Raw genomic sequence first — 21,792 nt, forward strand, 5'->3', positions numbered from 1 at the left:
CCATAGAAAGGGAGCATCCACAGAAAGATGAAGTGTCAATATTGGCTGAAGACTCTTCATCTTTAATAATTCGTCAACCTAAGCCATAAACTGTTTCACCCTCCACAGATGCTGCCTGACCTGCTGAGTATTACCAGTATTTTCTGCTTTAATTTCTGTGCTTTTCAGTGTTTTGTGTGCAATAAGGTATTTTAGAATAATACTGTCAATAGCTTTAAACCAGTCATACATAAATCTATGCAACTTACAAATGTTTTATAAACCCTTGTTATCTTTTAGGCTCTACAACTAATGTCAGATTGTAAACTAAATGATGTGACAGGTGCAATTAAACTTCCATTATATAGATAAATGCTGTTGTGGCCTGCTGTGTGATGTTTCTAGCCTTAGATTATTTCAGTGATCATAGTCAAGAAAGCATGAATTTTTATGCCATGAATTTGAAATCTCTGTGGGGCTGACACTGTACCAAAAGAGAGTTAACAATTAACATGCTTCAAATTACTTTGATTTGCTCCATTTACAGACTTTGCTTTGATTCATATCCTGCTAAGTTTCAAAACAGCTGCAATGTAAATCTACTATTACAGGATGCATTGTGCTATCCTTGTTACTGATAGATATATTAGACTTTCTACTTTGTTTCCTGCCTATTTAATACCTATCCCACTCCCAGTTTGTCCTGTCTGTGGCCTCCTGTGTTATTAAAACTAGAGAAACTCAAGCCTGAGTAACAACATCTCATCTTTTTTCTGTACTCAAAATTGAATCTCCAACTGTTTGTAACTCACTTTCCCTTTGTCTGTATTAGAACTGGGGATTTCTGTCTATCATCATTTTGGCTCAGTTTTCTCTTGCTGATTTGATCTGCCAAGCATATCCAATGGTTTTGCTATTAGTAACACATGATGCAGATAAAAATCATAATGTGCTTCCACCTGCCAGTTTAAGTCATTGGGGTCTTGTCGTATCAGTTATTCACTTTGTTCTACACTAACATTTCCACCACCTGCTCTACAATGGAAACTATCTTTTTTTCTCTCTTTCCCAGTTAACTATTTCTCTTTCCATAAATACTGTCTGACCTGAGGGTTTACAGCAGTTTCATTTTTATTATGATTTATATTGGAAAAATAAGTTGCAGCAAGCTGTGCACATAAACTGCAGTGGACAAAAGATGCCACAGGATACATTAAGCACCAAAACTGCTAGTTATCCGGATGGATAATCTGTTCCACGGAGAACAGCTAACCAATTGCAATATTCACATCAGGTGCAGTTTAAACTCTTGCATCTGTGTATTGCCATGCAGATGTACAAGATATGTTGGAGGTCCGAGACCAGCACACCTGATCCCCCATTCTAGACCCTGGAGTCACTATTAGTGACTAGGCTGCAAGTGATGGAACCTCAGGTCCCACACTCTGACCATTATGCTAACTTATCACTTTTTCTAAAGGTCTCCAGTCATATATAACCATATAGCAATTACAGCATGGAAACAGGCCATCTCAGCCCTTCTAGTCCATGCCAAATGCTTACTCTCACCTCGTCCCACCTACCTACACTCAGCCCATAACCCTCCATTCCTTTCCTGTTCATATACCTATTCAATTTTTTTGTTTAAATGACAAAATCGAACCTGCCTCTACCACTTCTACTGGAAGCTCATCCCACACACCTACCACTCTATGAGTAAAGAAGTTCCCCTTCGTGTTACCCCTAAACTTTTGCCCCTTAGCTCTCAAGTCATGTCCTCTTGTTTGAATCTCCCCTACTCTCAATGGAAAAAGCCTATCCACCTCAGCTCTATCCCCCTCATAATTTTAAATACCTCTATTAAGTTCCCCCTCAACCTTCTATGCTCCAAAGAATAAAGACCTAACTTGTTCAACCTTTCTCTGTAACTTAGGTGCTGAAACCCAGGTAACATTCTAGTAAATCTCCTCTGTACTCACTCTAATTTGTTGACATCTTTCCTATATTCATCATACATTTAGAAATAGTTCAAGAGCATGTAAGCAGTATTTTAAAAATTCAATGTCAATTTTATGTAAAGTCCACATTCAAGTGTTTTTTAAATTAATTTACACATTTTTTGAAATAAAGTTTAAAACACAATTCGGTAATCCCACTTGAATGTAGGAGTCCATGCTTGCTACTCCATTAAGGCCAAGCATTTGGCCCTTCAAACTATACCTGGTCCTTGGCTCACTGAAATCTGAACTGCCACCAGATGGATTAGACAAGGTTGGCAGCATGTTGGGAGTCACCTGGCTAAACAGGGCATCCTGCAGGAGGACACTGGCACACTGGAGTACTGTGCTCAGTTCTGGTTGCCTCACTACAGGAAGAATGTGGAAACCATGGAAAGGGTGCAGAGGAGATTTACAAGGATGTTACCTGGATTGTGGTGCATGCCTTATGAAAGCAGGTTGAGTGAACTCGGCCTTTTCTCCTTGGAGCGACGGAGGATGAGAGGTGACCTGATAGAGGTGTATAAGATGGTGAGAGGCTTTGGATATTCAGAGGCTTTTTCTCAGGGCTGAAATGGCTGCCACGAGAGGGCACGGGTTTAAGGTGCTTGGGAGTAGGTATAGAGGAGATGTCAGGGGTAAGTTTTTTTACGCAGAGTGGTGAGTGCATGGAATGGGCTGCCAGCAACGGCGGTGGAGGCAGATACGATAGGCTCTTTTAAGAGACTTTTGGATAGGTACATGGAGCTTAGAAAAATAGAGGGCTATAGGTAACCCTAGTAATTTCTAAGGTAGGAACATGATCAGCACAACTTTGTGGGCAAAGGGCCTGTATTGTACTGTAGGTTTTCTATGTTTCTAAGCCAAAAACAGCTTTTCCCTCATCCACTTCTCAAATATGTAAAATTTAATAAATTGGACCCAATAACATGAATTGTTAAAATGCAAGTACCTATGTATCAATGAAGGAACAAATAAATGCTATTCCAGCTCAAACCTAAGATTTTCTGAATAGATATTCCTCATATTTGCTCCTTTTAAAAACTAACATTTTAGACAGATAGTCAATCATCAAAAATAGTACAAATAATGGTGTGTAATAAGATTTGGTAGGTACTGCCTAAAAAAAACTGGAGAAGACCATTAACCATAATTAACATAACTTGGTTAATATTGTACCTGTCCAACAGTCCTGAGGTGGGGGACTCAAATCCTGCTCTGATAGTCAGTAGACTAATATGAGAGAATTGCAATGGAGTTGTAAAAACTGCCTCACTATCTCAAGCAGGAAAGCAAATGACTATGAAACTTGCCTCACTCCACTTGAACTAAATCTTCTGTTCAGTTCAACCTAATTACTTCATGGCATGCAACATTTCGATCTATGTAGAGTAACACACTAACCATATATGTAGTTATTTAAGAGCTGATCATAATTCCCAGTGATTGTCTGTCTGTTTGACAGTTAACCTGAACTGCCGTTCTCATGGCTTGGAATGTATCAACTAGCACAACAGAAAAAGGTGGAACTCCCTGGGGCAATCTTAATCCACTTGAAGACCTAAACCTCAAATAAACTCATTCACATAATAAACCTGTCAGTTGAATACACAGTCAGTGTACCTTTTTTAGGTACAAGTCTACACCTTGTTAATGTAAATATCTAGTCAGTTAATCACTTGGCAGCAACTCAATGCATAAAAGCATGCGGACATGATCAAGAGGTTCAGTTATTGTTCAGACCAAACATCAGGATGTGGAAGAAGTGTGATCTAAGTGACTTTGACCAAGAAATGATTGCTGGTGCCAGATGGGGTGGTCTGAAACTGCTGATCTCCTGGGATTTTCATGTACAATAGTCTCTAGAGTTTACAAAAAATACAAAACATCCAGAGAGCTGTAGTTCGGAGTATACGTTAAATCTTGAATTGCTCACCATCATCTAGAAAAATGCAATTTTGCTTTGATTTGTTAAAATTGCATAGGGCAAAGGTCCTGCAGTCCATTGAATCTGTGTCCACCATCCAGCACCTATTTATACTAATCCCTTTTCATTCTTTCTACATTCCCATTAACTTCTAAATTCTGGAACACATTGAAACAACCTACCAACTCCCAAATCTTTGGAATGCTGGAGGAAACGGTGCAGTTAGAGGACTGCAAACTCTCTGCATGCAAAATCAGAGGAAAAATTTATCCTTAGTCAGTGGAGCTCAGAGGCAACAACTTTACCCCCTCTATCACTCTACTATCATTCCTATAAAATACACACACATTTCGTAATATTGCACACCATTTCAAAAAAGACAACTTAGATGCTTTACACTTTATAAATGAGAAATGATATTGGGTACATACACTACAGTAGGTAAGACTATTGTCCTGACTAGACAATCTTTACCCTTGCTTTCTGTAGGAACTCACCATATTAAATATAATATTTAACAACACACTATGCTGTTCACAGCAATTACACTGACAGATTTTGATTAAAATATTATCCTCTTTTTAATGCAGTTCACCATTTTATTTATTAGCTTTAGCACCTGGAAACTTCAGGGTACTGGTGCTAGTAATCAATCTGTCAAGGTTCCAAGGTCTTTTGATATGTTTCTAGTAAATGTGTCTCCTATTTTATCCTTTTTTGGTAATCACACAATTTTATATCTGATGGAAGGAAAAAAAATGGCATTCACTACATTACCCTTTTCACCAAAAATTTATAGATGCTTCTGAATTTGTGCACACTATTGCTCATCATTTGTCATTGCTGCTGTTTTGCTGTCATCTGAAAATATAGACACCTTTGAACTGCCTGCAGCTTGAGGTAATTTATTGAAATGATAAATTACATTGGTTCGAACACCAGTCTGCAGCATACTACAACAACTGACACAACCAGATGGCTTCCCTTTAGCACTAACTTATTCACTAGTTAATCCTTTCAACTGAACATTCTTTCATTTGCCTCCCAATATTCTGCCCTCCTCGATTTCATTTTTCATTGTATGTCTACAAGCATTGTTTAAAGCAACAGCGTCACAATTACATGGTTTAAAGCGACAAGCTCACAATTCCTACGAGAGTGATGGGCAGACTTTAACTACTTCATGCAGCATCATGCAGTCAGCTGAATGCCCAAGCACCTGACTCTAAATGTCAATCTGACACCCCAGCAGTGAACTGGTATTTTGAGAGATCTCATGCACCTTGGGTAAGCAAGAAATGTAGATAATGATTGGCTCAGCTGACAATGATGCCTGACAGGCAGGGAGGCAGTGGGTAGGATAGTGAATGAACTTCAGTTACCTTAAGTGCATGACTGACTCTTGTGATGTCCCAGGCAAGGTTCTGGAAGGAAATGGACATTGCGATCCACACTAAGCATCACAGCCAATGATACTGCAACAGAAATGGTTAACTCTCATTAAAGGCTAAATATTAGACCTACATTCGACACCCCAGTCTAGATCCTGACTCTGCAGTGGCTCTCCATTCTCCAATCAGTGACACAAATATTCTCTGTAATAGTGATAGGCTATGACCAGAGCATTCCTGTGTTGGTTATATTGCTACCATTGAATATGATAACTTGCTCTCTGACTATAATGAAGGGTTAACTGCATTATATTGTTTCTTTATTACAGATGTGTCTCGCCTGTTTATTGTTCTGAACTTTAAAAAATTATGTCGTTTCCAGCATCTATGGCTTGTTTAGACTTTCATGTGAATGAATGAAGGTATTAGATGATGATGACAGCCAAGTCATGTTAATAAGCTGCTTCCAATTGTAAACTCAATTTCATAACTTCTGCACTTCATACCCACATTGTTACTCCATCCATGTTACTGTTTAAAATTAAGCATGGTTTTGATAAAAAAAACCATAATTAAATAATCATATTTGTAATAAGATAATGTTTGCAAACCCACATTTGGAAGGAGTTTTGAACAAGGATGAAAACTGAAATTACTGAAACCCCTTTCTTGCGTTCAACTGGTCCTCTTCAAACTTTACTAATATTTATTTTTAACGTTTCACCCAATGACTACATGAGACCTCCTCATATTTTCAATTGGTTGCAATGTTGGTTTGTGCTCATTTCTGGCATTTGAAGCTAATTCTTACCATTCAAAAAGATCATGGGGAATGGTGAACAGTAGGCAATCATCACCGATGAAGATGGCTGAGTGTGTCATCAAAATGTCAGTTATAATCGATACCGGTGCCCGGCTGGAAGCCCGGGAAGAGTTTTATTCATTGTAGACAGTCCACCACATTCTCAGTGTTATCAATCCACAGCCATTCAAACAACTGGTCTTCATCAGCTTGAGGGCCATGCCCCACTAGGAAATATTAGTCTAAGATAAATAATGAATATTAGTATCTAGCAACATTACTCAGAACATTTGACCCTTTAACTTCTCACCAAGTGAAAGTGAAACCTGATGACAAAGTAGCATGTGGGTCTGAGACCAACTTAAACGAGCTGGCATATTTTATTTATGTTCCTGCAGTACTCACAAGAAGCCTTTAAGCTTGCTTTTCTTAAAGGGAGACTTGAAGCCTGCAGTAATAGAAATAAAATTTGTAGTTCTGCAATACTGCCTGGAACCCAACTCCCTGCAAACATGAATTATTTATGTCACAGATCCCACTATTTTTAATGCGTTTGCCAGATAGTTTTCAAATGTCCATTCCTTATTCCCAGCAAGGCTGCGGGACTTGCTACTAACTAGTAGTAAATAATATTGTTAATAAAAGATATTCTGTCCTTGACGAAAAATTCAATTACAATGGAACTATCTCATATAAACCTTCAAGCTCTCATCCAATGTTGGCAATCTCAGAGATGCATGGTTTTGAAGAATGTAGCTTTATAGGAACAAGTCTGAATCAATGCGTATAAGGAAATGAGGCAGTCTTGCTCAGAAAGCAATGAAGGAATGTAATTACAGTTTGCAGTCATTATCTTAAGTGGTCTCAGAGTTTACCACTGGCTGCTGTAAAGAAAAGGACATTTAAATCCCTTATTAAAAGGAGCTTCCAAAGGCAGGAGATTGGGGCTGAGAGCAAAATTGGATCGGCCATGATGAAATTGCAGAGCAGACTTAATGGGCCAAATGGCCTAATTCTGCTCTTGCATCTTATTTAAAGAGGTCATTGTCATTGGGTGGGAATAAAAGTTTTACAGCAGTGTATAAAATGACCCCTCAGAGGAAGGTAAACTGGCAGTTATACAGGCCATTTATACACATTTATACACATGATCAGTTACAATTGGGCCACTGATCTAGGCTAGAGAGAGGAAAAACAAATGAGAGTTTGGTCAGCGCCCACAAATTCCTGAAAGGACATTTGTAGACTGCACTGCAAAGCACCTGCAGCCTCTACTCAGACAGGTTGATGTTTAACCTGGAAACATTCTAGGGTTAAAGCAGACTTCACTGGCAGTGAGCATCAGGTGGGACATTGGCAGATCCAGCATAGCAGGCTTTGTGTTTTGCCCAGAACAGTTAGAAAACTGAGTGGTCCAACATTTGAACCTTCCAGGATTTAGAATGAGGCAAACACAAAGAGAGAAAGTAGGCAGAAAGAACGTGACTTCCAGTTTAGCACTGTAGCTACTTGCTGGCAGCAAATGCAGCTATCAACTAGGTTATTACTCACACTCTCTCTCAAAAACGACCACTGCAATCAATAGCCTGTAACTTCCCTTTTGGAGCTGAGCTTTCGATCTGCCTGTATGACCTGGCATTTCTGCAGTATGAACTGAAGTCTTGAAGGTGCAGGATGTTTGCAGCTTGGCATATACGGGACAAATTGAAGCGGCGGGGCCTGGCCCGAGATTGGGGAATGAGACAATTTTTTGGCCATTCCTGGAGTGGGCTTAGAGCAGATTTAAAGCAAAGGAACCAAGGCGAGGCAGAGCTGAGGTGGCGGACCCAGGACTCAGATCGAAGAACAACTCACTGACTGGCCGATTTAAGAGCCGGGTCAGATTGGAATGGCTGTGTACGAGCTGAGTCGAGGCAGCGGGGCCCAGGCCCAAGAGCATATGAAAGCAGCAGGGCCCAGGTCCCGAAAGCAAGGAATGACCCCAGGTTTAATCATTTGAAGCACTGGGCCAGATTGTAAAAGTCAGGCATTGGTGCTGGAAGTGAGAGTCAGGCCAGTGTTCAGCTCCCTGCTCCACAAGGTTTACTCGTCTCTGTGCTGAGCTGATGCTGTGGCCTGCAATTAACGGATCAGCTGTGACCAACTTTGTGGCTGTGGACTTGCTTTTGTGAATTTCAGTTCTGAATGTTATTTGCTTACTTTTATTGTTTGTATGATTTGTTTTATTTTTCTTCACACTGGGTGTTTGATGGTCTCTTTTAATAGGTTCTGTTGGGTTTCTTTGCTTTGAGGCTTCCTGTGAGGAGAGGAGTCTCAGGGGTGTATATAGTATACATAATAAATGGACTTTGAACTTTAAACTTCTGAAAAAAGAAGCAAGATTACATTGCAAGCTGTAGTTAACTGTAGAGCATATTACCCAGTGATGCACAGGATCAATTATGATCTGAATGTATGACAAGCTGGTTTGTGGTGCCCTTTTATTTAAGATTCTGGTTCTGGGTGCACTGTATCAACAAAGGAACAACTTTCTCATCAACCATTAAAGGATCACACTGTCACTTCATCCATCAGAAACTACAAATGTTTAAATACTCTGTTTCATCTATTACCAATAAGTATCTGAAAATAATATTTCTTTTGTCCTTCAAAGACACCAATAGACACCAAAACCTGAAAAAAGGTAAACAAGAAGATATAACAAAAAAAAATCAACTGCAGAATAAGATCTTCAATAATTTTCCACTAATTGGATGATATATTTTCATATTTAACCATGATGAAAATTAAGCCAACGCAGCTGTAAGTAAATATGGCAGAACGACTTTCTAATAAGTTACAAGCTATAACTGGATAATTTGTTGCAGCTGGTGAACTTCATGACCCAAATGCAAAAAAAACAGAAGCATTGGATTGCATTCATGTACTAAGATGGAAACCAGCGATAAAAGACTCTATCCTGGTATCAAGTAATTAATGACGTCTACTGTGAAATGTGGCCAACAGCTGTGAAAGAGAAGGGGGGAAAACAAGCTAGCAATTAAGAACAATAGCAAATCACTGAAACGTATCATTTTTTTAAAAATAGATTTCTAATAAACTTGCGCCTGATTCAGACATTTTAAAAACAAATGCTGATAATTATATATGCAACAGGAATATTGTCCTGCGCTAATGGAGAACAACAGTGACGCTTGTGGTTCATGCAGCTTGTCAGTGACACAGGTGTCCTGAGGTTGTGCTCAGAATACTGGAATGTATGTTCAATGTTTGCAGATGATTGAGTTTGTGGCACCTGCAATACATTTGCCTCATTGTCCAGCCACCTGCGAAGTATAAACTCTAAATGCATCAGGCAGTGCTGGCCAATCTGGGCGAGAGTCAATCCTCCAGGGAGGATAAATTGGCAGATTCGCTGTTGGGGCTTTGATTTGTCATTCTAGTGTGCAAATTTGACTTTCGTAGCAGCTTTAAACAAAAGATATTGAATTCAATGAAAACAAAATTCATTTTACACCATTGCTCTGTTAAAATAGTCCTTTCATTTATTATCAGGTGACCTCAAAGCAATTTGGTATCATTTCACATTTTGTTTCTTTGTTTCTTGTACAATATTACACACATTTAACAGGGGTAAAATTATGAGAGACCTATATAAGATGACAAGGGATAAACCTATGATAACATGTAAAAATAAACAGGGGCCAGGAACTTAAGGTGATAGAAAAATTTGAAGGGAGTTGAGGAAACTATTCACATTCAAAACTGGGATCTGTATTTCACTGCCTGTAATGGTGTTTGAAATCTGCATCATATTTAAAGAGTATATGGATGGACACAGGGACACAGATAAGAGATAGTAAGTGGCTCATTTTCAGCCAGCACAGGCACAACGAGCACACTATCCTAACATCCTTCTCACAAGGTATAAACATCCATGATCTTTTATTCCATATCATCAATTCCTGAAAAGAGCAGGCCAGACAGCATTTATAGATGGAAATAAACAGTCAACACTTCTGGCCAAGACCTGTCAGAATAAGAAGGTGGAGGAGGGAGGAGTACATGCTGGCAGGTGATAGGTGAAACCAGACGAGGGGGAAGGTGAGTGGGTAAGGCAGGAGTTGAAGCGGGAAGCAATAGGTGGAAGAAGCAAAGGGCTGAATGAGAAGGATGGTGAACCATGGAAGGAAGAGAGAAAGGAGGGAAACCAGAGGGAGGTGATGGGCAGGCAAGGGGAAGAGGAGGGGTAAGAGAAAGGACAATGGTAAATGCAAAAAAAGAGAGATGAGGAGGGGAGAGAGAAATCACCAGATGTTGGATGAACTGATCTTCTTGCTATCCAGATGAAATATAAGATGTTGTTCCTCCAACCTTGGTGTACTCTCATAGTGGTAGTAGAGGAGGCCATGGACTGCCATGTTGGAATGAGAATCAGAAGTCAAATTGAAATAGGTGGCCACCAAGAAATCCTGCCTTCTGTGGTGAACAGAGTGAAGGTTCTTCGTAAATTAGTACCCCAATCTACTTTGGGTCTCACAGATGCATTGGAAACTGCACTAGAAGCACCAGAAAGAGTTGATGACCCTGACAGACTCACAAGTGAAGTGTCATTTTACCTGGGAGGACTGTTTGGGGCCCTGAGTGGTGGTGAGGGAGGAGGTGTAGGGTCAGGTGTAAAACTTGTTCCTCTCACAGAGATCCCCATTGTCACTTCAATACAACAGTGAATTACACCGTGGGTGTCTGGCTGAGATTCCCCTCTGTGGAAAATATATGGGCTGTTGTAACTTTGAAAGCTACACCAAAAGAAGTCTCTAACCCAGGAGAAAGTAGATCAAGATAAACTCAGACTTAAGTACAAATAAATAGATACTTCATCCACAGATTAACTATAAATTCTCAGTCATGCAGCATGGAAGCAGGGCCTTTGGCTCACCCATTTACATAAATCCCAGTTTATCCTTCCCACATAACCCACAGCCATGCCCCCAAAATACTAGACCCACCACCCAGCTACAAAGTAAGGACAAATTACAGTGATCAATGAACCTATCAAAGCACACATCTTTGGGAATAGGGGAAGCGCATGGAGTGAGCCCATCCAGTCACTGAGGAAATGCAGACATTTCTCACCGTAGATCAGATCACTAGAGCTGTTAGGCTGTGGCTCAGGGAGCTGTGCCACTTTGCTGCCAAACTCTGACCAGAGTAAGCTGCTTCAACCCTCTAACAGGTTTGTGGGCCTGTGTCGTAGCTCACTGTTTAGCCACTTCATTGAAGATATGCAAGATGCTGCACTGACATGTTCCTCTGTGCCTGTCTCTGAAATTGCACTGGAGATGAATGGCAGCCGTCTGTAACTTGTCTGAAAAATATGGTGAAAGCAGAAACCCTCAGAACATTGAAAAGCTTGTGGGATGAACTTCTGAAGAGCCATAACTTTCAAAGACATGGACTAAGGACCGGGAAGTGGGACTAACCTAAATGTATGGCACAATATGCTAAATGGTCTCCTTCTCTCCCTGAGTTTATACAACCATGGTAGAGTGCAGGATGTCCCACACTGGCAGACCACAGGATCAGGTAAAGAATGATGTATTTTTCCACCATCAACCTCTATTCTAAAGTCTCCACCCACTGAATCAGAATTCTTGGGGCTCTCCCCACAGAATTCTGCTGATGAACCAAGGAGTCAGATTCAGGGGCATAGTGCTTAGCACCAGGTTTTACAGTACCAGTGATCCGAGTTCAATTCCCAACACTGACTGTAACGAGCTTGTATGTTCTTCCCGTGACCACGAGGGTTTCCTCCCACAGTCCAAAGACGTACCAGTTGGTAGGTTAATTCGTCATTGTAAATTGTCCCGTAATTAGGCTCAGAATAAATTGGGGGATTGCTGGGGGACATGGCTCAAAGGGCCAGTTCCACACTGTATCTCAATAATTAATTACATTTTCATAGGTAGGGTAGCACTCTTAATTAAAGATAAAATCAGGGTGATAGTGAGAGATGATATAAGATCTGGGGAGCAGAATATTGAATCCATCTGGGTAGAGATTAGGAATAGTAAAAGGGAAAAAATCACTGGTGGGATTTGTCTATTGGTCACTGAATAATAACATGACAGTGGCACAGGCAATAAACAGAGAAATATCTGAGGCATGTGAGAATGGAACAGCGTTTATCATGCGGGACTTTAACTTGCACGTAGACTGGGTGAATCAAGTTGGTCAAGGCAGTCTTGAGGAGGACTTCACAGAATGCATCCATGGTGGTTTCTTGAACAGCATGTTACTGAACCTACAAGGGAATGTTCTATCTTAGATCTGGTCCTGTGCAATGAGACAAGTAAAATTAGTGATCTTGTAGGTAGGGTCCTCTTGGAAAGAGTGATCACAGTATGACTGAATTTCTCACACAAATGCAGGATGCAAACGTTCAATCTAAAACCAGTACATTATGCCTAAACAATAGATTTGGCTAGTGTAGTCTGGGAACACAGGCTATACGGTGGGACAGTTGAGGAACAGTGGAAGACTTCCAAAAAGATTTTTTCACGGTGCTCAACAAAAGCATATTCCAGTTAAAAGCAAGGACAGTAAGGGTAGGGAGAGCCAGCCCTGAATAACTAAGGAAATAAGGAAATAACTAAGCACCCAGGGCATGCCCTTTTATCACTGTTAACATCAGGTAGGAGGTACAGAAGCCTGGAGGCACACACTCAGCGATTCAGGAACAGCTTCTTCTCTTCTGCCAAATGATTTCTAAATGGACAGTGAACTCTTAAGACACTACCTCACTTATTTAATATACAGTATTTCTGTTTTTTACATGTTTTTAAATCTATTCAATATACGTATACGGTAATTGATTTACTTATTTATTCATTATTATTATTTTTATTTCATTTTTCATTCTTTTCTATATCATGTATTGCATTGAACTGCTGCTGCTAAGTTAACAAATTTCACATCACATGCCGGTGATAACAAACCTGATTCTGATTCTGAAAAGAAGACATCAAACTAAAAGCTCATGCATACACTTGCCCAGGGTAGTGGGAAACTGGAAGATTAGGAAAAATTTAAGAAGCACCAATGTACCAGTAAGCGAGCAATATAGAAAGGGAGTCTAGATTATGAAAATGAACTAGCACAAAATATAAAAATATATATAGTTCTTATAATTATATAAAGCAGAAAAGAGTGGCTAAAGTGAATGTAGGTCCCTTGGAGGATGACAATAGACAACAGACAATAGGTGCAGAAGTAGACCATTCGGCCCTTCGAGCCTGCACCGCCATTCTGAGATCATGGCTGATCATCTACTATCAATATCTGGTTCCTGCCTTGTCCCCATATCCCTTGATTCCCCTATCCATAAGATACCTACCTAGCTCCTTCTTGAAAGCGAATGAGAAGGGGGAGTTGATATTGGGTAATGAGGAAATGGCCAAGGCTTTCAATAACTATTTTGTGTTGGTCTTCACGATGGAGGAGGCATCAACGCGCCAAAGAAAGATGTTATGGATGCGACAGGAGGTGCGGACCTTGATAAAATGCCTATCACTAAAGAGGTAGTGCTGAGCAAACTTGTGGGCCTGAAGATAGACAAGTCCCCTGGTCCTGATGGAATGCATCCCAGGGTACTGAAAGAAATGGTGGAAGTTATAGTATTGGTGATGATTTACCAAAATTCACTGGACTCTGGACAGGTCCAGGCAGATTGGAAGACGATGCACATTACACCACTGTTCAGAAAAAGGATGTAGACAAATGTCAGATAACTATAGGCCATCTGGTTTAATATCTGTAGATGGGAAAATGCTTGAAGCTATCATTAAAGAAGAAATAGTGAGGCATCCTGAAAGAAATGGATCCATCAGGCAGATGCAGCATGGATTCAGCTAAAACAGATCCCGTTTGACATACTTGCTGGAGTTCTTTGAGGATATAACGAGTGCAGTGGATAGAGAGAACATGGACATTACTTAGAAACAAAGAACATAGAAACCTATAGCACAATACAGGCCCTTCGGCCCACAAAGTTGAGCTGAACATGTCCCTACCTTAGAAATCACTAGGCTTGCCTATAGCCCTCTATTTTTCTAAGCTCCATGTACCTATCTAAATATCTCTTAAAAGACCCTATCGTATCCGCCTCCACCACCGTTTCTGGCAGCCCATTCCACGCACTCACCACTCTCTGAACAAAAATCTTACCCCTGACATCTCCTCTGTACCTACTCCCCAGCATCTTAAACCTGTGTCCTCTTGTGGCAGCCATTTCAGCCTGGGAAAAAGCCTCTGATTATCCACACGATCAATGCCTCTCATCATCATATACACCTCTATCAGGTCACCTCTCATCCTCTGTCGCTCCAAGGAGAAAGGGCCAAGTTCACTCAACCGTTTCTCATAAGGCATGCTCCCCAATCCAGGCAACATCCCTGTAAATCTCCTTTGCACCCTTTCTATGGCTTCCACATCCTTCCTGCAGTGAGGCGATCAGAAATGAGCACAGTACTCCAAGTGGGGTCTGACCAGGGTCCTATATAGCTGCAACATTATCACGACTCATGGAAAATTCAGTTCCACAATTGATGAAGGCCAATACACCATACGCCTTCTTAACCACAGAGTCAACCTGCGTAGCTGCTTTGGGCGTCCTATGGACTCGGACCTGAAGATCCCTCTGATCCTCCACACTGCCAAGAGTCTTAACGTTAATGCTATATTCTGCCATCATATTTGACCTACCAAAATGAACCACCTCACACTTATCTGGGTTCAACTCCATCTGCCACTTCTCAGCCCAGTTTTGCATCCTATCAATATCCCGCTGGAAACTCTGACAGCCCTTCACATTATCCACAACACCTCCAACATTTGTGTCATCAGCAAACTTACTAACCCATCCCTCCACTTCCTCATCCAAGTCATTTATAAAAATCACGAAGAGTAAGGGTCCCAGAACAGATCCCTGAGGCATCCCACTGGTGACTGACCTCCATGCAGAATATGACCTGAATAAAACCACTCTTTGCCTTCTGTGGACAAGCCAGTTCTAGATCCACAAAGAAATGTCCCCTTGGATCCTATGCCTCTTTACTTTCTCAACAAGCCTTGCATGGAGTAACTTATCAAATGCCTTGCTGAAATCCATATACACTACATCTACTGCTCTTCCTTCATCAATGTATTTAGTCACATCCTCAAAAAATTCAATCAGGCTCATAAGGCACGACTTGCCTTTGACAAAGCCATGCTGACTATTCCTAATCATATTATACCTCTCCAAATGTTCATAAATCTTGCCTCTCAGGATCTTCTCTATCAACTTACCAACCACTAAGTTAAGACTCACTGGTCTATAACTTCCTGGGCTATCTCTACTCCCTTTCTTGAATCAAGGAACAACATTTGCAACCCTCCAATCCTCCGGAACCTCTCCCATCCTCATTGATGAAGCAAAGATCATCACCAGAGGCTCAGCAATCTCCTCCCTCACTTCCCACAGTTGTCTGGGATACATCTCATCCAGTCCCTGCGACTTATCCAACTTGATGCTTTCCAAAACCTTCAGCACATCTTCTTTCTTAATATCTACATGCTCAAGCTTTTCAGTCTGCTGAAAGTCATCACTACAATCACCAAGATCCTTTTCCATAGTGAATACTGAAGTAAAGTATTCATTAAATACCTCTGCTATTTCCTTTGGTTCCATACACACTTTCCCACTGTCAGACTTGATAGGTCCTATTCTTTCACGTCTTATCCTCTTGCTCTTCACATACTTGTAGAATGCCTTGGGGTTTTCCTTAATCCTGCATGCCAAGGCCTTCTCATGGCCCCTTCTGGCTCTCCTAATGTCCTTCTTAAGCTCCTTCCTAAGCTCCTTCCTATTAGCCTTATAATCTTCTTGATCTCTAACATTACCTAGCTCTCTGAACCTTTTGTAAGCTTTTCTTTTCTTCTCGACTAGATTTATTACAGCCTTTGTACACCACATTTCCTGTACCCTACCATAACTTCCCTGTCTCACTGGAACGTACCTATAGAGAACTCCACACAAATATCCCCTGAATATTTGCCATATTTCTTCTGTACTTTTCCCTGAGAACATGTTTCCAATTTAAGCCTCCAATTTCCTGCCTGATAGCCTCATAATTCCCCTTACTCTAATTAAACACTTTTCTAACTTATCTGTTCCTATCTCCCTCCAATGCTATTGTAAAGGAGTCAGGATTATGATCATTATCTCCAAAATGCTCTCTCACTGAGAGATCTGACACCTGACCAGGTTCAGAGAACCGGGATACATGGCTGGTACTCTGGTTGGCAATGTGGTGAGTGGTCTGCTGCTGTGATGAGCCCGCAACTGTTCACGATAAACATTAACGATCTGGAAGAGGGGACCGAGTGTAGTGTATCTAGGTTTGCTGATGATACTAAATTGAGTGGAAAAGCAAATTGTTCAGAAGATGTGGAGTCTGCAGAGAGATATAAATACATTAAGTGATTGGGCAAGGGTCTGGCAGATGGAGTACAATGTTGGTAAGTGCAAGGTCATCCACTTTGGAAGGAAAAATGAAAGAACAGATTATTATTTAAATGGTTAAAAAATACAGCATGCTGCTGTGCAAAGAAACTTGGAAGTGCTTGTGCATGAATCACAAAAGTTTGGTTAGCAGGTGCAGCAGGCTATCAAGAAGGCAAATGAAATGTTGGCCTTCATTGCTAGAGGGTTTCAATTTACAGCAGGGAGGTTATTCTGCAACTGTACATCATACTGGTGAGGCCACACCTGGAGAACTACGTGTAGTTCGGTCTCCTAATTTTAGGAAGGGTATACTGGATTTTGAGGTGGTGCAGAGGAGTTTCACTGGTTTGATTCCGGAGATGAGGGGTTAGACTATGAGGAAAGATTGAGTTACCTGGGACTGTACTCACTGGAATGCAGAAGAATGAGAGGAGATCTTATAGAACCATATAAAATTATGAAAGGGATAGATAAAATAGAGGCAGAAAAGTTGTTTCCCCTGGTCGGTGAGACAAGAACTAGGGGACATAGCCTCAAGATTCAGGGCAGGTAGATTTAGGATGGAGATGAGGAGGAATTGCTTTTCCCAGAGAGTAGTGAATCTGTGGAATTCTCTGCCCAATGAAGCTCTGGAGCCTAACTCAGTAAATATATTTAAGACAAGGATGGATACATTTTTGCATACTAGGGGAATTAAAGATTATGGGGAAAAGACAGGTAGGTGGAGATGAGTCCATGGCCAGATCAACCATGATCTTATTGAATGACGGAGCAGGCTTGATGGGCCAGATGGCCTACTCCTGCTCCTATTTCTTATGTTCTTATGTATATGTACTTTAGTGAAATGGTTCATTTGAGCTAACAACCAACACGCTCGAAGATGTGCTGTGGCCGGCCTGCAAGTATCACCATGTATTCCAGTGCCAACACAACATGCCCACCATGATCAGCAGAACAACACAGAACACAACAAAATAGAGCAGAACAAGTGAAAAAGCAACAACAGCAAAACAAAACTTCTTCCTCTCTGGCACCCACACCAATACACAATCCTCTAATCCCAAGACCGAGCATCTTCTTTGGCTTTCACCCTCCAGCAGATTTATGAATTTGCAGACATTGAGCCTTTGACTTACCGAGTGGACTTGCAGAGGTTTGCAGATTTGAGGCCAGGTATGTTGGGCGTCGACTTCAGGCTTCGATCTGGACATCCAATCAACCTTTGGGCTTCGATCTGAACTTCTAATTAACCTTCAGGCTTTGATTTGGACGTCCAATCAATCTTTGGGCTGTTATCTGGAAATCCAGTCAACCTTACTTCCAATTGACCTTTGGGCTTCAATCCAGACCTGAAGAGAGGCCAGAGCTCAACATAAGGATAAAAGAGTGGGAGGAGACACTAAACTGTATGAGCAAAGTAGGAGAAAGGACTTACCTTCCTATCATGTTTTGCATTATGGACATATTGTGGGAGAGAGTGTTGGTACCAGGTTATCATTATCCACTTCCCATAACAGAAATCAGGCTCATCAGCAGCTCCAGCATCTACCTTTCTATTGCACTGCAAAGAATTAACAGCCCTGCAGAGCTGGTAACAGGTGGATGGTCAGCAATCAGGATGATTTTGACAGGTCAGGAGGACAGCAGATGTCGGGACCCCCCCCCCCCCACCCATAGTTTTAGATCTGACAACCCAAAGGACTGAAAAGAGGTGTGTGGGACATTAGATGAAATACTTTAGGAAATTCTCTCCTGCTTGTGAACTCTGAGTTCAATGAATTAAGGCCTGGGTCACAGAGTAACAGTTTCTAAAGATAAGCATGCGAAGTGGTTATCATATCTATTATCAATTTGCCTGCACTGAGAGTGACAAAAACAACCGGGCACATATATTCCTCTGGAATATTTTGCAGACAGGATCTTGGCAACGTGTTCATGCTTGTGACTGAAAGAAACTGGAGATATTAAAGGCCTAATGACATCAACGATTAGCTACAACCACAGTTAAGACTGGAGAACAGGTGCCAAAAGTGCACGGTATCTATTGTGCTCTGACCTTATAAAATGAGAGCACCATGTGGCTCTGTAACTTGATAAACTTTACAACTTTCTTGAGCTTAATGCACAGGTTTGACTGACACTGCTCAATGAGACCTATAACACTCTCATATTAAAGTCTCCACCCCAAAATTAAGAGTGTGTCTTCATATAGAAGTCAAACTAATTGTTCCTTGGTTCTTATATACCATGGAAATTTAGTCAGAGTATTGAACATTAGGTTTCAAAACTTGATTTGATCCTGCAATGAGCATGCAGCAGATTTCAGATTGATTCAAAGAGTAATATATTGAAAGCCCACATGAGGGCAGACCTGAGCAAAGCCATGGTAAACTGAAAACTCAGACTAAAGATTAAAAGATTCTTTTTTAAAAAATAGCTTTATTTGTCATATATAGAACAAAATATACAGTGTATAAAATGCAAACAAAATTTACCTTAAATGAACAGGACTAAAAATAGCACGACTGGTCATGTGATTCTTCTTGCTGAAAATGACCAGCTGAGGGAATGTGTTGTGTTTGCATCTATGAGCACTCTAAACCAACTACTCCCCGATTGTCCTCTCCTCCTCCCATTCTTTCCACTTCACTCCCACCCAAGGGCTGCAGGTGTGGGTCACTCCAAGGAGTACATCCTGACTTTTGTCCTGAAGCCTTTGTCCATTGCTACTCCTTCTATTTTCCCCAGTTGAGACAGAACTAAATGCCGCTTACAAGAACCTGGGCTGGTAAATAGCAGGCAATACTGATTGCTATGTAATAAACCTGTTTGAATCCTTAACTTGAATGAATTATTTCACAAGTACAAGAGTTGATGAAGGAATTATACTGGATGTATATCTGGACTTCCAGAAACTCTGATTAATAGTCTGTTCAGCATGTTTGAAGCTAATAAGATTATCAGAACAGTAGCAATGCATATACTAAGTTGGTTACAATATATAAAATAAATGCTGGTTAACTGTTGTGTGGTAAGGGGACGCAGGTTAAAGATAAATCAATGAAAGATTGAAAAAGAAATGTTATCAGGAATTCTTCATTGCTTATTCACAAATTACATGTAAACCCAGGCATTCCATTTTTTTATGAAAATAGGATTTTAAAATTTCTGTTTGTATTAATCCCAGTTTAAATGCTTAAAGGGATAGGAGGCATGGGATATAGGCTACACTCATGGAATGTATGCCTTCAATCAACATATTTACTATTGAATAGAAATACACTTCATAATGTTGGTCAGAAGTAACTATAATCTACAAATCAGTGAATGGGAATGAGGTAAGAGTGGTGAAAACAGACAATGCAGAAGTCTTTATTCTTTCCATCTGGTTGCTGGGTAAAATAGAAAGAGAAGCAGTGCACAAAGCAGGAATAGAGGCTGGCATTTTGTGAGACTCATCTTGCAGCTGTCATTTTGTGAAATGTTTGGTGGACTGGTTCTTTCTCAGGGATAACTTAATCAGACCAACTGAACGTGAGCACAGTGAGTTTTCTGCTGAGGTTATTTTCAGATAAGAAGCTCCACATTATGTAAAATGTAGGCTTGCAGAAGTTACAGCCTGTTATCAGATGCAACACACACAAAATGATGGAGGAACTCAGCAGATTAGGCAGCATTTTATTTCATAGAAGGGTCTCAGCCTGAAACTGTTTATTCATTTCCATAGATGCCGCTGAGTTTTGTTGTAAAGAGTAGCCAACGTTTCGGGCCGAGACGTTGGCTACACTTTTCTCATGGATGCTGCCTGACCTGCTGAGTTCTTCCAGCGTTGTGTACGTATTCTTTGATCCACAGCATCTGCAGTTGTATTTTTGAGTCTTGTTGTGTTGCTTTGGATTTCTAGCATCTGCAGAATTTCTTGTGTTTCTGAGCCCGCTATCTGGCCATCTGGGCCCAATGTTTGACTAACTTGGTTGAACTAGTTTGAACCTATCTGAGTTAGACAGAATAAAAGATGTCACCTAATGCACAAGGCTGAAGGAGAAGGGCCATAAAGCAATACACTTGTAGCCCTGGGCCAGAACCAATGAGTATCTCCCCTTTCTCAATCTCTCTGTCTTTATCTCTGGAGACAGCTGCTGTACTGATATATTTTATAAACCCACTGGTTCTCATAGCTACCTGGACTATATCCCTTCCCACCCTGCCACTTGTAAAAATGCCATCCCCTACACTCAATTCCTGTCTCCGCCACATGTACTCTCAGGATGAGGCTTTTCATTTCAGACCTAATGAGATGTCCTCCTTCTTCAAAGGAAGGGGTTTTCCTTCCATCCTCCACCATCAGCACAGGCCTCACCCTCATCTCTTCCAGTTTACACACATCTCCCCTTACCCCGTCCATCTGCCACCCCACCAGCAATAGGGTTCCTCTTGTCTTGTCCTCACCTACCACCCACCCCCCCCCCACCAGCCTCCTCATCCAGCACATAATTCTCTGCAACTTCCACCGTTTCCAACCGGATCCCACCACCAAGCACATCTTTCCCTCCGCCCTCCTCACTTCTGCTTTCTGCAGGTTGCTGCCTACGCGACTTCCTTGTCCATTCATGTATCCCCACTAATCTCCCTACTGGTACTCACCCTTACAAGTGGAACAAGCACTACACCTTCCCCTACAGCTTCTCCCTAACTACCTTAAACTGCCCTTCCAGGTGATGTGACATTTCACCTGTGAGTCTGTTGCAATCATATACTGTATCTAGTGCTCCCAATGAGGCCTCTTGAATATCGATGAGACCCAACATAAATTGGGAGGCCACTTCGCAGAGCACCTACTTGGAGTATAAGAAACGGGATCTACCGCTAGCCACCCATATTAATACTACTTCCCATTCCCATTCCAACATGTCAATCCATGGCCTCCTCCACTGCCGCAATGAGGCCACACTCAGGTTGAGGAACACTTATATTCCACCTGGGTAGCCTCCAACCTGATAGCATGAACATTGGTTTCTCGAACTTCCCATAATGCCTCCCCCACCCGCATCACCATTCCTCCTTCCCATTTCGCTCTCAGCTTATCTTCTTACCTGCCATCACTTCCCTCTAGTGCTCCTCCCCCTTCTCTTTCTTTCATGACATTCTAC

The 21,792-nt window shown here is 41.2% G+C and overlaps 1 long non-coding RNA gene across 1 annotated transcript; it reads right to left on the reverse strand.

Annotated features, from left to right (window-relative positions):
- Window positions 1–5,284: 5,284 nt before the first annotated feature.
- On the reverse strand, window positions 5,285–18,283 carry LOC132401935 (uncharacterized). The gene is made up of 3 exons (XR_009514755.1): window positions 17,779–18,283; window positions 6,106–6,338; window positions 5,285–5,378 (listed from the first exon to the last, which is right to left on the reverse strand). It is a non-coding gene; the product is annotated as an uncharacterized LOC132401935 (long non-coding RNA).
- Between the last annotated feature and the right edge of the window lie 3,509 nt (window positions 18,284–21,792).

This window comes from Hypanus sabinus, chromosome 11 (genome assembly GCF_030144855.1).
Source record: "Hypanus sabinus isolate sHypSab1 chromosome 11, sHypSab1.hap1, whole genome shotgun sequence".
NCBI classification, from domain to species: domain Eukaryota; kingdom Metazoa; phylum Chordata; class Chondrichthyes; order Myliobatiformes; family Dasyatidae; genus Hypanus; species Hypanus sabinus.